Source organism: Thalia democratica, chromosome 3 (assembly GCF_965202585.1).
Source record: "Thalia democratica chromosome 3, ktThaDemo2.hap1.1, whole genome shotgun sequence".
In the NCBI taxonomy this organism is placed as follows: domain Eukaryota; kingdom Metazoa; phylum Chordata; class Thaliacea; order Salpida; family Salpidae; genus Thalia; species Thalia democratica.
In genome coordinates, this window is record NC_139167.1 from 94,751,079 (window position 1) to 94,764,712 (window position 13,634).

Genomic DNA, 13,634 nt, shown 5'->3' on the forward strand with positions numbered 1-13,634 from the left:
TACACTTAATAAATATAAAAAAACAAAAAGTATAAAAAACATTTTTATTAAAAAACTCGTTTAGCTAAACAAAGCTAAATGATCAAATTTCAAACATTATTTTTGACTACAATACTATAAGTAATTTGTATTTACTAATAAAACTCGTTTTTAACGATAAAAATTAGTATGTGTTCATATAAATATTTTTAAATATTACAGAGTAAATGCAGTATCTTCTGTATTAAATCGCTACAATGAAAAACTATTTGATTTTGTAACAAACTTGAAAAAGTTAAAATAATTGTGAGAACTTTGTTCACGGTATAGTTTTTATTAAGCTTAAAAATCATAAATTTATTTATTTAAAATATAAGAGGCTTTGCTTAGACTAGCTAGCAATTAATAATTATAAAACCTGTAATATTTAATCAAAGAATTCCTATAAATTTAACAATTAATAAGGTAAAACTAGTTAAGTATTAAATATCACGTGAAAACTCATTTTCATAATTACTCAAAACTTATTAATAAATTTTATAAACTTTAAAATAAATATAATTATTGAATACTTATCTACAATTAAAACTTAAATTTGAATGTGTATATTTTTGTTTCAAAATTAATTCGTCAAAATAAATAAAGTAAGCTATCAAACGATTTTTTTTACTGATGTATATTAATATTTTGTAGACTTTCTTTTAAATTTAAAAACTTATTAGAACTCTTCCAGTCGAACAACAAAACGCTTAGTTGATAATACGAAAAAACGTTAGGATTTAAAAATTTTTATCGCAAAATTATTAACGCATATACAATAAAAATCAGAAGAAAGTCAAAACAAAAAAATTAAAACACATGTTTTAAACACATTTAAGATAAGAAAATATACATACACTTTTTAATAAAAAATCGAATGAAACATTTTAAGTTCAAATAAAAAATGCATATATCATAAAGTACTTTGATGACGTCATTTTTTGCACTCAAAAGCTCGATTACTTTTTTTAAATATTATAAAAGTGAACTTAACTTGAATACCTTGTATAGTTTTAAAATTATTCATAATTTTAAAGCTGTGATACTACGGTTGAAAATAAAATAATAAACAGAAATACATTTATTTCGAGATTATTACTAGGTCTATGTTTATGTAATAAAAACTATATTGCTATCTATAACTATATTATACTACTATAATTCAATATTTTACTACTTATATTTATTAATTTTTCTATATCGATTTAATATTAAACTATATTACCATTTAAAGTTGAGCAAAAAAAATCGCAGATAATAATTGACATACCTAAAAGACAATTTGATATATTCTGTAAAATATGAACTTCAAAATATTTACAAACAATTAAACAAATTTTTAATTTATGATTTTTGTAACTTTTTATTCTTTTTAACCAGATAAAAACTAGTTTAGATTAATTTAGAAAATCGTTACCTATAACAGCAATGTAGTTTTTAAATGCAGACAACTTAATCATTTTACAAAGATACATTAAAATAGCATCTGCTTGATAAGTGAAAAAAAATGTTCTCATTTTTTGCTGAAGTTAGTTTAAAAAATAAAAAAATACAGACAAGTTAAAACATAAAACAAAAATACTGATTTATATAAAGTTGCATATAAAAACACTAACTTATTTATTAGATGACGTTTAATTTGTACCATAACATATACAAGCTAAAATAAAGTTACTGGAATTTGAAAGAAATTTAAGATAGTTATTAATATCACACATAGAAGAAAAAATCCTTAGTAATAACAACTGTTGTTATAGAATTAGTAAAATTGTTTTTGAAACTTTTTATTTCAATTTGTTTGTCATGGTAGAAAGACCTTTGAATTGTAATGACACATAAGTTAGAGACTTTTATTTTCTAAAAACATACTCATGCATTTATTGACTTAATAAACCAGAGGAATGCATAACAATATATATTTTTTTTAAATAGCTTACTCTAAAAAGTAAAAAAATAATATCATTTTGCTAAAAAGGAAACTTAGAAATACTATATACTCTTTAATTACAAAATTGTAGAAAGCGTATAGTCTGTTCATTTTATATTATAAAAAGAAAGCTAATTAGTTATATATTTCAAAAATGTTATAAAAATTTTTGAGCGTTAGTAATGAACTGTTATGAAATAAAACGATAAATAAATTTATTCGGAAAATGTTTAATTACTTTCATAAAAGTTTAAACAGCTTTAATTTTTTGAACATGCTATACAATACTTTTTATTTCAAAATGCTTATAGTTGCACAATGTACAACTTAAAAATTACCAAAGTTTGAAACTTTTGGTAATGCTAAATTTTTGTAAATTTATACTTTATAAAACTTTAATGCATTTGTTGTATTTTCAGAGTTACGTTAGTGACAACTTTTACTATTTTATATTATTTTCATATACAGACATATGAGACTAAGCTTGAATTTTTTTTAACAAATTTTACTTAAATTAAAAAAAAAAAGATAATTATGTATAAATTAATGTATGAAAGTATCGAAAAAAATTTATCGGTTAAACGTGTTTTCATAATAAAAAAGACTGAAATCTCCGTCATAGTTTACTAATTTTAATCGTAACTTAAATTTATCATATATTAAATTATTTTAACATATGTATTCAAAAACGTTCTATTCTGGTAACTTTAATGAAAAAAATAAAATATACTTAAACATCTGGTTTTTTGAAGATATAAATAACAATAATTAAAAAAAAAACTACGAAAAATGTTATAAACTTTGTTAATCATGTTTAAGACTTAAACTTTTATTAAAAATATACTTATTAAGATATTCAATAGAGATTTAGATATTAGATATTTAGAAAGATTTATTTTTATCTTTTAATGTTTAACTAAGAAAAAAAAAAGAAAAATTAAACTAATGTTTGATTTTAAATGCTGTTGATTTTAAACGTTTAAACAGTAACTACTAAATAACTGAAGCTGTTGATGAAACCACTTTTCATGTTAGATAATCAACCAGTCGGTCAAACTTCTTTTAACTAGATCAGAAAAAATGTTTTAATATTTATTTAAATATGTGTAAAATAAACTGTTAATTCATTTATAGTTTTTTAATCTCTGGTATAGATATTTAAAAAAAGCCTGTTTATAAAGTAATTTAAGTATTTTGTGCGGCTTAAATAAGTTACTTAGTATTAACTTCTAAATGTCCGAAATTTGTTATATGAGATATTATTAAAATGTCAGGTTTAAGTTAAGATTTCAGGTGGGTAACGTAAGGCTCAGATCCAGTCGCAGATCCAGTCGAATTTCGACTCGCTAAGTAAATTGAAAACTACTTGTGCAAAATAAATAAAATTTAGTTATTTAATATTTAATATTTTGATATACGCTTTCATGTCATTTTCAGTTCACAAAAGTATTTCCTAGATCACAATAATACTAAATCATTTGATTACAGTTTTGCTCAAGCTTTTTAATTTTCTTACTTGTAATTTTTCTAAATCATGCAGCCCGCAATTACATTTTCTAACGAGTTGAAAATAGAAAATATTTTTTTAGTAAATATGAATTGCTGACTACAAAAGTTGTCCACCACTGACCTAAAAGTTTCAATAATTTCAAAACAGATCATATTTAAACAGGATTGATTACAGATTACTCAAGGCTTTTAAATAATTAAGTATTTTAATACACTTTACTGGGCTTATAAGAAAATAACTGTAAATTATTTTTCAAGCCCTGTAAACTACTTTGAACACAAAAGTGCGTGCATAAGAAGTAGAAGACTAAATTACATTTCGAACACAATTTTTTTCAGCTCAAAAGTTTGTACTCAAAAGAAAAACTACTTTGTAAAATCGTGGGGGGCGATTTTTTTTCAAGTTACTGAAAGGGGGCGATTTAGTAAATGAGTTTGGAAAACCATGGCTTAAACTGTCATATTCTTAAACCAAGTAAATTGTGAAACTTCTTTTGACGTCCTTTTAAATTTGTCACAAACGCATGAACTTTGAGAATAATAATTTATAGAATAGGTTTTGGAGCCGTAACAAACTCTGTTATAACAATAATTTACAATTTGTACGTAGTACCACTAGAGATTTTCTTAGTTGTTAATTTAAATTGATTTGAAAGTATTAAAAAGAACTAAATTTAGTAAGATAAATAGTGTCTGATGCACACAATATTAACCAATAAAATTAGAAAATTCTTTATGTCTTAGTCATTGCAATAACAGCTGATATTTAGTTTAAAGCACAAAACACAAAGTTTAAATTATTTTAAAGTTTTAAAATTACCTAGTCTTATTTTAAACAATTGTTTTTCGAGATCTTATTTATTTAAATCAACATAGTTTTGAATTAGTTGTATAGCCTTACATTAAAATTTTGTGTAAAATGTTATTGTACGTTACCACTCAGTTTAAACGAAAGTATTTTGTAAACAACTATAGTTAAGCCTTAACACTATGTTAACATCTACAATTTGTAGTTTATTATACTGTTTTTAAAGTAAAAGCATTGTTGAAAAAAGAACTTTAGAGAAAAATATTACTAGCTTTTAGGTTCGAAAAATAGAAATAGGCAATCTATTTGACATGCATTTAACTAAAGTTCAGTACTTGTATCAATAAATTACAGTCTGTAAAGCATATAAGCAATAGTATGGTTAAAACTGAGAAGTTTTGAGCAGTTTAAATCAGTTTTTTAAATAAAGGTTTAATGTTAGATATTGATTTATATAGTGAGTTTTACTATAGTAAAAAAGTATTGTATGCTTTTTCGTAAAATTTTTAACATAATCAATTAGAATTATTAAAAAAGGCTTTTAGAAAACAAGTACTCAAAACCATTCGTATAATGCAATTAGTTAAAAATACCAAATCAAAAAAATTGTAGGTTAATCTGTTGTTAACATTTTTGTTCACCGACTTTTATTTATATTAAGGATATTTATTATTCATGGAATAATTCTATTTATTTTTGTAAATAGCAGACCACGCAGTTGATAAGTTAATAATACTCAATAAAAATTTAATGTTAATTGAAAAATTAAACCAGCTTTAACTTTAACCATTTATAGCTTTACCGTTAGTAGCATTCATTAATATTCAAATATCAGATATTTTCAGTCGCTTTGTGTACAACATACAAGCTAAAAAAAAATGGATTATGTAATTGCATTGAGAGAACATATATACATATTCTTACTTAATACTAAGAAATTGTGGTTATTAAGAATTATAGCAGTATAAATTTCGTTTAACAGACACTGTGTTTAAAATCACGAAACTAACTTATGGATTAACTTCTGTTAGAATTACCTTTTACATATAAAAGTCTTTAATTTATACATTTATTAATTAAACTTCTTTTAATTTTTCTTAGAGTATTTTAAAGTAATTTCATTAACACTATTGTTTACTTGAACACGAAACGTAAAAAAAAGTTTTGCGCGGTAAACACTGAACAAACGTTATCTTCGTATGATAATGATAGTTTAAATATTTTGATTAATGAATATTTGCAATTTATAAAGTACTACTTTGACGCCACTAAAATTTATTAATGCTTAATTATATTTGTTGATTTTTTTATTTGGAATATTCATGCAAGTTACGGTTTGACTTGTCATCTATTTGAGCTTTTAATGACGTCACTATAAGTATCCAACAAATACTTGACTTCTTAATAGTGTTATATTTAGACAATAATTAGTAAATTATTAAAAAAAAGTCAAACTTAAATTTTAAAGCTGTTTACACGACGGCTGACAAATCTTTTTATCTATTTGTTGTCAATTCATCTTTTACAGACTTTGTATAACGAGTATTTGAATTAAATATTATATTATTTTTGGTCCACGACTCACGTACTTATTACAAATGTTTAAAAACTAAGTATAATTTATCTAACTTTATTTAAAAACAAAGCATCTACTTTTAAAACATTTCGTGAAAAATATATTAAAGCTATGTTCTTTTCTACTGCATCTGGAACTACCTTATAATGGTTTTCCGTAACTTTTGAACACTAATTATTATGTTTCTAGCGTTTTACTTTAAGCTTTAATTGAAAAATTTGTTAGCTGCAACTGATGCAACTTTAAAACTTCTCACATCACAAACAATCTTGAGTAAAAAGCTGTAAACAAATTTACTCAAAACTAAGCGAATTCAATATTCGGGGCTAAATGTATATGACGTCAGTAAGTAACAACAATGGAAAAATGTGAATTCACCATTAAAAGTAAGTGTAAAACATTTTCTTTTTGAAATACTTCAAAATATTAGAAATTTAAATATCAAAAATATTTAGTGCTATTGTTACCTGGTATCTAAATATTCATCCTAAAACTAAAACAATTTAAAATAATTTAAGTCCGATATTTGTAATGTTTAGTTTCGTATTTATTTTAGGTAAAGAATTATTTTCAGTTTTTACGTATATCAAATTAAAAAAGGTTTTCTATCGATTAGTAAACTAACTTTAAAACCATTAGTTACATTCTTCTTATTAAGTAAGTTTTTATGAAAGTACATGTTTAAATATTATCTTTTTTCTAACTTATTACCTAAACTAAATGCATGAACAAAGGTTAGTAAAAAAAGAAAAGAATCAAAATCTGACATAAAATATATCTTCTATCTTTTGTTAATACATTTGCTTGCAGTTAAGAACAAAGTTAAGTAACCAATAAGTATATTTTTAAAACTCGACTTGAAAAAGATAAATATTAATTTTATACTGTATGCGTTGCAAACATTCAGTTATGTTTCGTAATTCCAAAACGAACTAAACTTTACACATTTATGTTTTTACTGACGTCATTAATATAAAAGTAGTTGTTTGATTATTTTTTGTAAATGTTATTAATTTAACTCTTAAAAATACATTTCAGGTTATAAACTTCAAATTTAAAAGTCAAATCCTTTACAACTAATAATATAATTTAAGCTGTTGACTTTGATGAAAAATTATAGCTGTTTAAATAATTTTTCCTAAAAATAACAAAGTATGAAAAAATGAATAGCTTAGTATTAATTAACAACAAATATGTAGCCCTACTAAAAAACATCAGTTCAAATATGTTTATTAAATAATTATTTCAGTACTTGACATGCTTTACAGAGAATAATTAAATCAGGGTTTCCCAAACTTTTTTGCAAATGGCCCGCTTCAACATATAGGTTACTCATAAACTATAAACATGAGACCTTTTTTTTTTGCGCTTCATCTGCAACTCAAGAATATCTAGTGTAAGTATGGCCTTATGGCCCCCTGTGGCTCCTTTACTGCTCATGGCCCCCTGAGTATCTGTCATGGCCCCCTTGAGGGCCACTTGGCCCACTTTGGGAAACCCTGAAATAAATTGATTTCCTTATAAGTAATAAGTAGTCGTTTTAATCGTTTTATTAACGACTTTAAAGTAGTCTGTTTTCTTCACTTGGTAAAGTTATTTTATTTACGATATATAAATATATCAAGCTTAGATAAATTTTTGTGAAGTTTTACTTATGATAGCAAAACAAGACTAACTATCAAAACTATGTTCGGCGTTAAAAATAACATATTTGGAGGGTCAAAAGCACAAAATTGCAGGGTTAAAAAGCACATATTTGCAGGGTAAAAAATCATATATTTGCAGGGTTAAAAAGCACATAACTGCAGGTTTAAAAAGCAAATAATTGCAGGGTCAAAAAGCACGTATTGGCAGGGTAAAAAATCATATATTTGCAGGGTTAAAAAGCACATAACTGCAGGTTTAAAAAGCAAATATTTGCAAGTTTAAAAAGTACATATTTTTAAATTGGCTTACATAAAAACTTTAACATTTTTTAAGCACAACATTTTTCATAGACTTAAATAGAATTTTAAACATATAAAACTCTAACTTGACTGATATTTTATTGATTTGTAGTTGATGATTTAAAGTTATATTTTTGTATAGGTTTATCCTCTAATATGTTATTTATTGACGGTTAAATGTATGTTTTCTTATTCAATCAAAACAACAGAACTTGCTCGTAAAAAACAACCTTATTTGTTAACCTTATTTGTTAAAGTAAGTCGAACTTTTTAAAGAATTACTTAATTAGCTATAAAATGTATAGTTATGTTGCTGTTTTATTGCAATAAGATACAAAATTTCATAAAACAGTTATTTTTTAAACTGAAAACTTATGATTATCTAACCTAATTCAAGCTACTACCTTAACACTAATTAAACGTTTAAAATGCCTGAATATCTACCCAATAACATGGTGCATTTTTATTTGCTTATTTCTTAATTTTTAAAATATTTGAATTTTATACAACTTTTACTTACTCTTTTAGTTTTATTCTTCTTAAAAAGACTAAGTACGCAAATTTTTCTCTTAGCTCAAACAGAATATAATAGTGGTTTATGAAACCTAAAAAAATGTAACAATTGATTTATTAATACTCACAGAATTGATTTCAATTATATATTTATAAATGATTATAGATAAAGAGTTTATTTCTAAATTGTTTTTTACTTTTTTAAATATAGTCAATTAAATCAGTTATATTTACTGGATTATTTTGACGTCACAGTTATTATCCCGAATTTGCTTGAGTCTTTATCAAGAGTATAATTATATAAGGTTCTATAAAAACTAACAAAGGTTTAATTTTAGAATTTAAAAGTTGTATACTGTATGACTAAATAGTGTCTTATGCCAACAAAATAAATATGTACTTTCATAGGTTTATATCCTAAAACCTACTTGATAAAAAATAAACAGTACTTAAGCTAAACCTTGTAGAGTTTTTAAGAAATGTTGTTTTATATTGCATTTTATTATTAATTACATATCCAACATTTTTGACATTTTAATATTACTGTCATATGCTAAAAAAATATATGTATACAAAATTTTTGATAAAATTAAGTTGCCAAGTAGAAACCAAGTTAATATAGTATTTAAAAAAATTAAACTACAAACAATGTTTAATCGTAAAAAGTTGTAGACAGTAAGAGTAATTTTCACTTTTTATGTAGCTAACTTAATTTTTTAACTCACGGTTAAATTGATTTTAATTTTATACTTAGAATTTTTTAAAAGAGTATTTTAGTAGCACCAATTATAGTTAAAAAATCTAATTGTTTCAAAAAAAGACAATTATTATCCTTTATTAGTTCCATTTTTACAATCTAAACGACATTTCTGCTGAATGCTATAATTTAAAATGAAATAAAGCTAACAAAACAAAAATTCAGCTGTGTTAGTTAATGTTTTAATACAATAATATTATAATCAAGATTTTTTTTGCCAAATTAAAACAACCGTTAAGACTAATGGTTTTTAAGCGATATCAAATTACTTCATCTACTTTAAAATTAGTTCTGCATAGACTATAAAGTTCTACATAAACAATAAATGTTTACCAAATAATTGAAAAGCCACAAAGTACTACGTTTATTAAATAATTGAAAAATATTATTATGCGTTCATAAAATAGAATAACTTTGAAAACAATTCTTAGCAGTTAAAACTTAAATATACGTTAGATACACAAAAGAAAAACCTAGCTTGTTAAATAGCTTAGCTGAACTGTAAGTATTTTTTATGCTGAAAAATTATTTATGAAAAACTTCTAAAATATATTTGATTTAAAAGAGTACAAAATTTGAGATTTTTTATTATTATTTTAAAAAATGATTTGAAAAAAAAAATATTATTTTGCGTACGTAAGTAAGTTTGAATAAAATATTTAAAACAAATTTAAAATCATCTTTACAGAAGTGCTTTTTAAGAATAATAAAGTCATTATTGCAAAAATATCAAATTAGATGCTATTTAAATTACCAACAAGCTATTTTAAGCGTGTTAACTTTTAAGCGTCATTTGAAAGTAAATAACAGTTATTTTAAATAACAGTTAGTTTTACTTATGTTTAATAACGTTAATTAAATCTATATTACAACAATAAATTTTAAGTATTATCTATGATTTGTTTATTTTTAGATTAAAATTGTTTCAATAAAACTAATTTACCTACATTTTAAGTATAACATTACTTCATTAATGTTCATGCTTTTACAAAAGGGATATTTTATACAGGTTAAAAAATTCTAAGACAAAATGTTTTTAAAAAAAAAAACAGTTATTATGAAAACAATGTTTTGAAACTGTTTGTTCCTTAAAGTTGTTATAAAAAAAAATTCAAGCTTTATTTTTCATAACATATAAATAGTCGTACTTTGTACAACTTACAAACTCATCTCATCTACAAACTGTTAATGACTAAAAAAATCATCTAAATATGAATCCACTATACAACTAAGTATTTGTAGGATTACAAAAATGACGTCATTTAAATTTTCTATAAGTAAACTACTTGTGTGAAGCAATGATCAATTTTAGTTTTTTTTCATTATTAAATATTAGTTTATAACTTGTATTTCTATTAACTTATTTAGCTATTAAACGAACAGAAATTCGTTTTGGTACTCTCGCTAATACCTTTTCTATTTATTAGCTCTTATATCAATCAGTATAACCGAAAATATCTACTTTATATCTAACGCTTTCTTAATTTTGTATAATATATTTTTTAATAAATTTGATTTAAAAGTTAAATTTTAATCGTTTGTTAGTTATCTAACTTGTAAGTATGAAAGTTATTTTTGGTAACTAAGTTGTGAATTTTGTGACTTAAATTATTTTTTAAACACGCTTAAATTTATTTAAATATTGTTTTTTAAGATATCAGCTTTAAACTTTAAATTCTTATTAAGCTAATGACTAACAAATGTTGATGTAAAGTAACAACTTGTAAAGTTAACAACATGATTCTTAATTTATTGCAGTATTTGTTTTTCATTATGTAAGAGAACATATATTTTTTCGTGGCGCTGTCAAGTTGATCCACTTATGATTAAATTAACAGGTCTATGTAAGATTTTTTAACTTAATCGTTGAGGTGGTTAAATAAGAATATAGGTATTGTAAATATTTTATTAAAAAAACCAAAATTTTGTTTAACATAAAAAAAAGCATTTTGGAGTTATTTTTTTTTCAAGTTTCAAGTGCTTAATCATTTAATTTATTTCTGACAATACAAGAGTTTTGCAAAAAACAAATGTAAATTATTAAAATTTCAATATTGCGTGTTAAGAACCTTAAACTGATTTAATGAGCAATTAAAGACTAAAAAATTGCCCGGTTTAGGGCTTTCAAGTTATCAAATTACCAGGAATCTATTGATGTATATGCCACTCGACGAATTTGTTTTGATCTTACAACCTTCTGATTATCAGTCAGTTGTTAGACTACCAAGCCACCACGTCGCGCGTTAGATTACATATATTTTGTTTTATAAATTGATTGTTATTTTTGTGTTAACAAATCAATATTTAAAAATAGTATTTTTGGACAGACAAAATCAGATGTTCGTTTTTTTACTCACGCTAATAAGTTTTTTGCTATCAATAAGCTCTGGTATCGATCACTATATATATTTTTTTATCTACGGTTTCTAAATTTATTTAGTACATATTTTAATATATTTGATTGAAAGTCAATTTTTAATCGTTTGTTAGTTATCTAACATGTAGGAATGAAAAGTAAATTTTCTTATTTTAAACTTGTAACTTGTGTGACTTGTACAATTTTTTAAACACGCTAAAATTATTTTAAAAGTTATTTATTAAGAATACTCAGAATATTAAGAATTCAGCTTAATAATAAAAATTTAGAAAAGCTAATGACTAACAAATGTTAGTGAAAAGTAACAACTTGAACTCCGTTAATAACATTATATTTATTATTACTATAACTTTTTTTTTTAGTTTAGAAAACAAAAATCTTTTTTTTTAGCGCTGTCAAATTGATTTGTTTATAATTAATTTAAAATTCTATGTAGGATTTTTTTCAACTAAATAGTTGTGATGGTTATATATTTACCTAAAAAATATAAATATTAACCTAGGTACAGTTAAAATAATACTTTTTTTTATACAAACCAAAATTTAGTTTAACATATATGAAAGAAACATTTAAGATATAACTTTTTTTTTAACTCACAACTGCTTAATCATTTTATTTGTTTCTGACAATACTGGTGTTTTGCAAGAAACGAATGAAGCGTATTCTATTAAATTGCGTGTTAAGAATCTCAAATGATTTAATGAGTAATTAAAGACTAAAAAATTGCCCTGTATAGGGCTTTCAAATTAACAAAGCAATCATATATCTAATAGAAGTAAATGCAATTTGAGGAACTTGATTTGATCATATAATCTTCTGACTATATATATATATAGTCAGGTTATAAGACTACTAAGCCATCACGCGAGCGTTAGATATATATATATATATATTATACGTTTATTATATATTAATAAACGATTAAATATTAAATATATTATATATGTATATATATATATTTATTTATTTTTGTTTTATAAGTTGATTTTTTTTTCTTTGCTTCAAAAGTTATCATTGAAAATATTACTTTAAATATAGATAGTACCGTTTTTAAAAACGTTATAACTTTATTTTAAATAACGTTTGTTTTAAGAAAAATAAATGACACATATTTTTTTTAGTTTTAGTTCATTTAAAAAAATAAGATAACATTTTAAATTAATAAACCAAAAATGTTAATTTTATTACAAATAAGGTATTTTTTAAAATAAATGGTGTATTAAATAACGCTAAACAAACATTTTTAATAACCAATTTTAAAAGTTATTGTCAATAGAAGTGAGCTAAATTAGATTCAATATGTTCAATAACCATTGTAACTATATTTTTTGCTACATAAATTAAACAACAATACTTATTTTCGCTAAAAAAGTGTGAAAATATCGCAAAATTATTTCAAAAAGATTTTGTTTATTGTAAAAGTTTAGGTAACTATTAATACAAAACTTGAAATTATTTCCTCTTACTAAAAAAGAAAAAACTTAATCAGTTCATTTAAGAATAGAATATTTCTGACAACTATGTTCAGTATTATAACAACAAGTTTTTTTAGTTGTATTTGATACAACTTTTAAACTCTATAAGTTAAGACTTTAAAAAACTGTACAAAATTAAGGTAATATAAAGTTAGTAAACATTCAATTTTTTGATTCATATTAAAAGTGACATCATTTTATATTTTAAAGTTAAACTACTTAGTGTACAAAAAACATGAATGTTAGAAAAAAAAAACATTAATATTTTTTATTAACATTTAAGTTTATAGTACAAGTAAAAAACTTTTTAACTTAAACTTTGGGTTAAGCTTTTATTTAACATAAATATTTGCATTTATGAAAGGTAAGAGTTTTCTAAAACCAAGTGTTTATGAAGTACACTTAATATATTGAAATCATAAAATTTCAACAAATATTTATGTATTACTATGCAAGACAAGGTAGGTAACGAGCAAATAGAAAAAAAAAACTTTTTTAAAAATCCAAACAACTTTTCACAGAAATCTTTAACTGAAATAGATTTTTTTAATGCTTAAGGCGAGAAAGTTCGCAAATTTTATTTAATAAAATGTTTTTAAGAAAGCTCCCAATTAGTAGATATATTTAGTATCTCTCGGTTAGTTACGTTCTCTCGTTTAGTTACGCACTTTTGCCGTGGACACAATAAACACGATTAGATTCAAGGTGACTGTTGCACATAGTCTAAA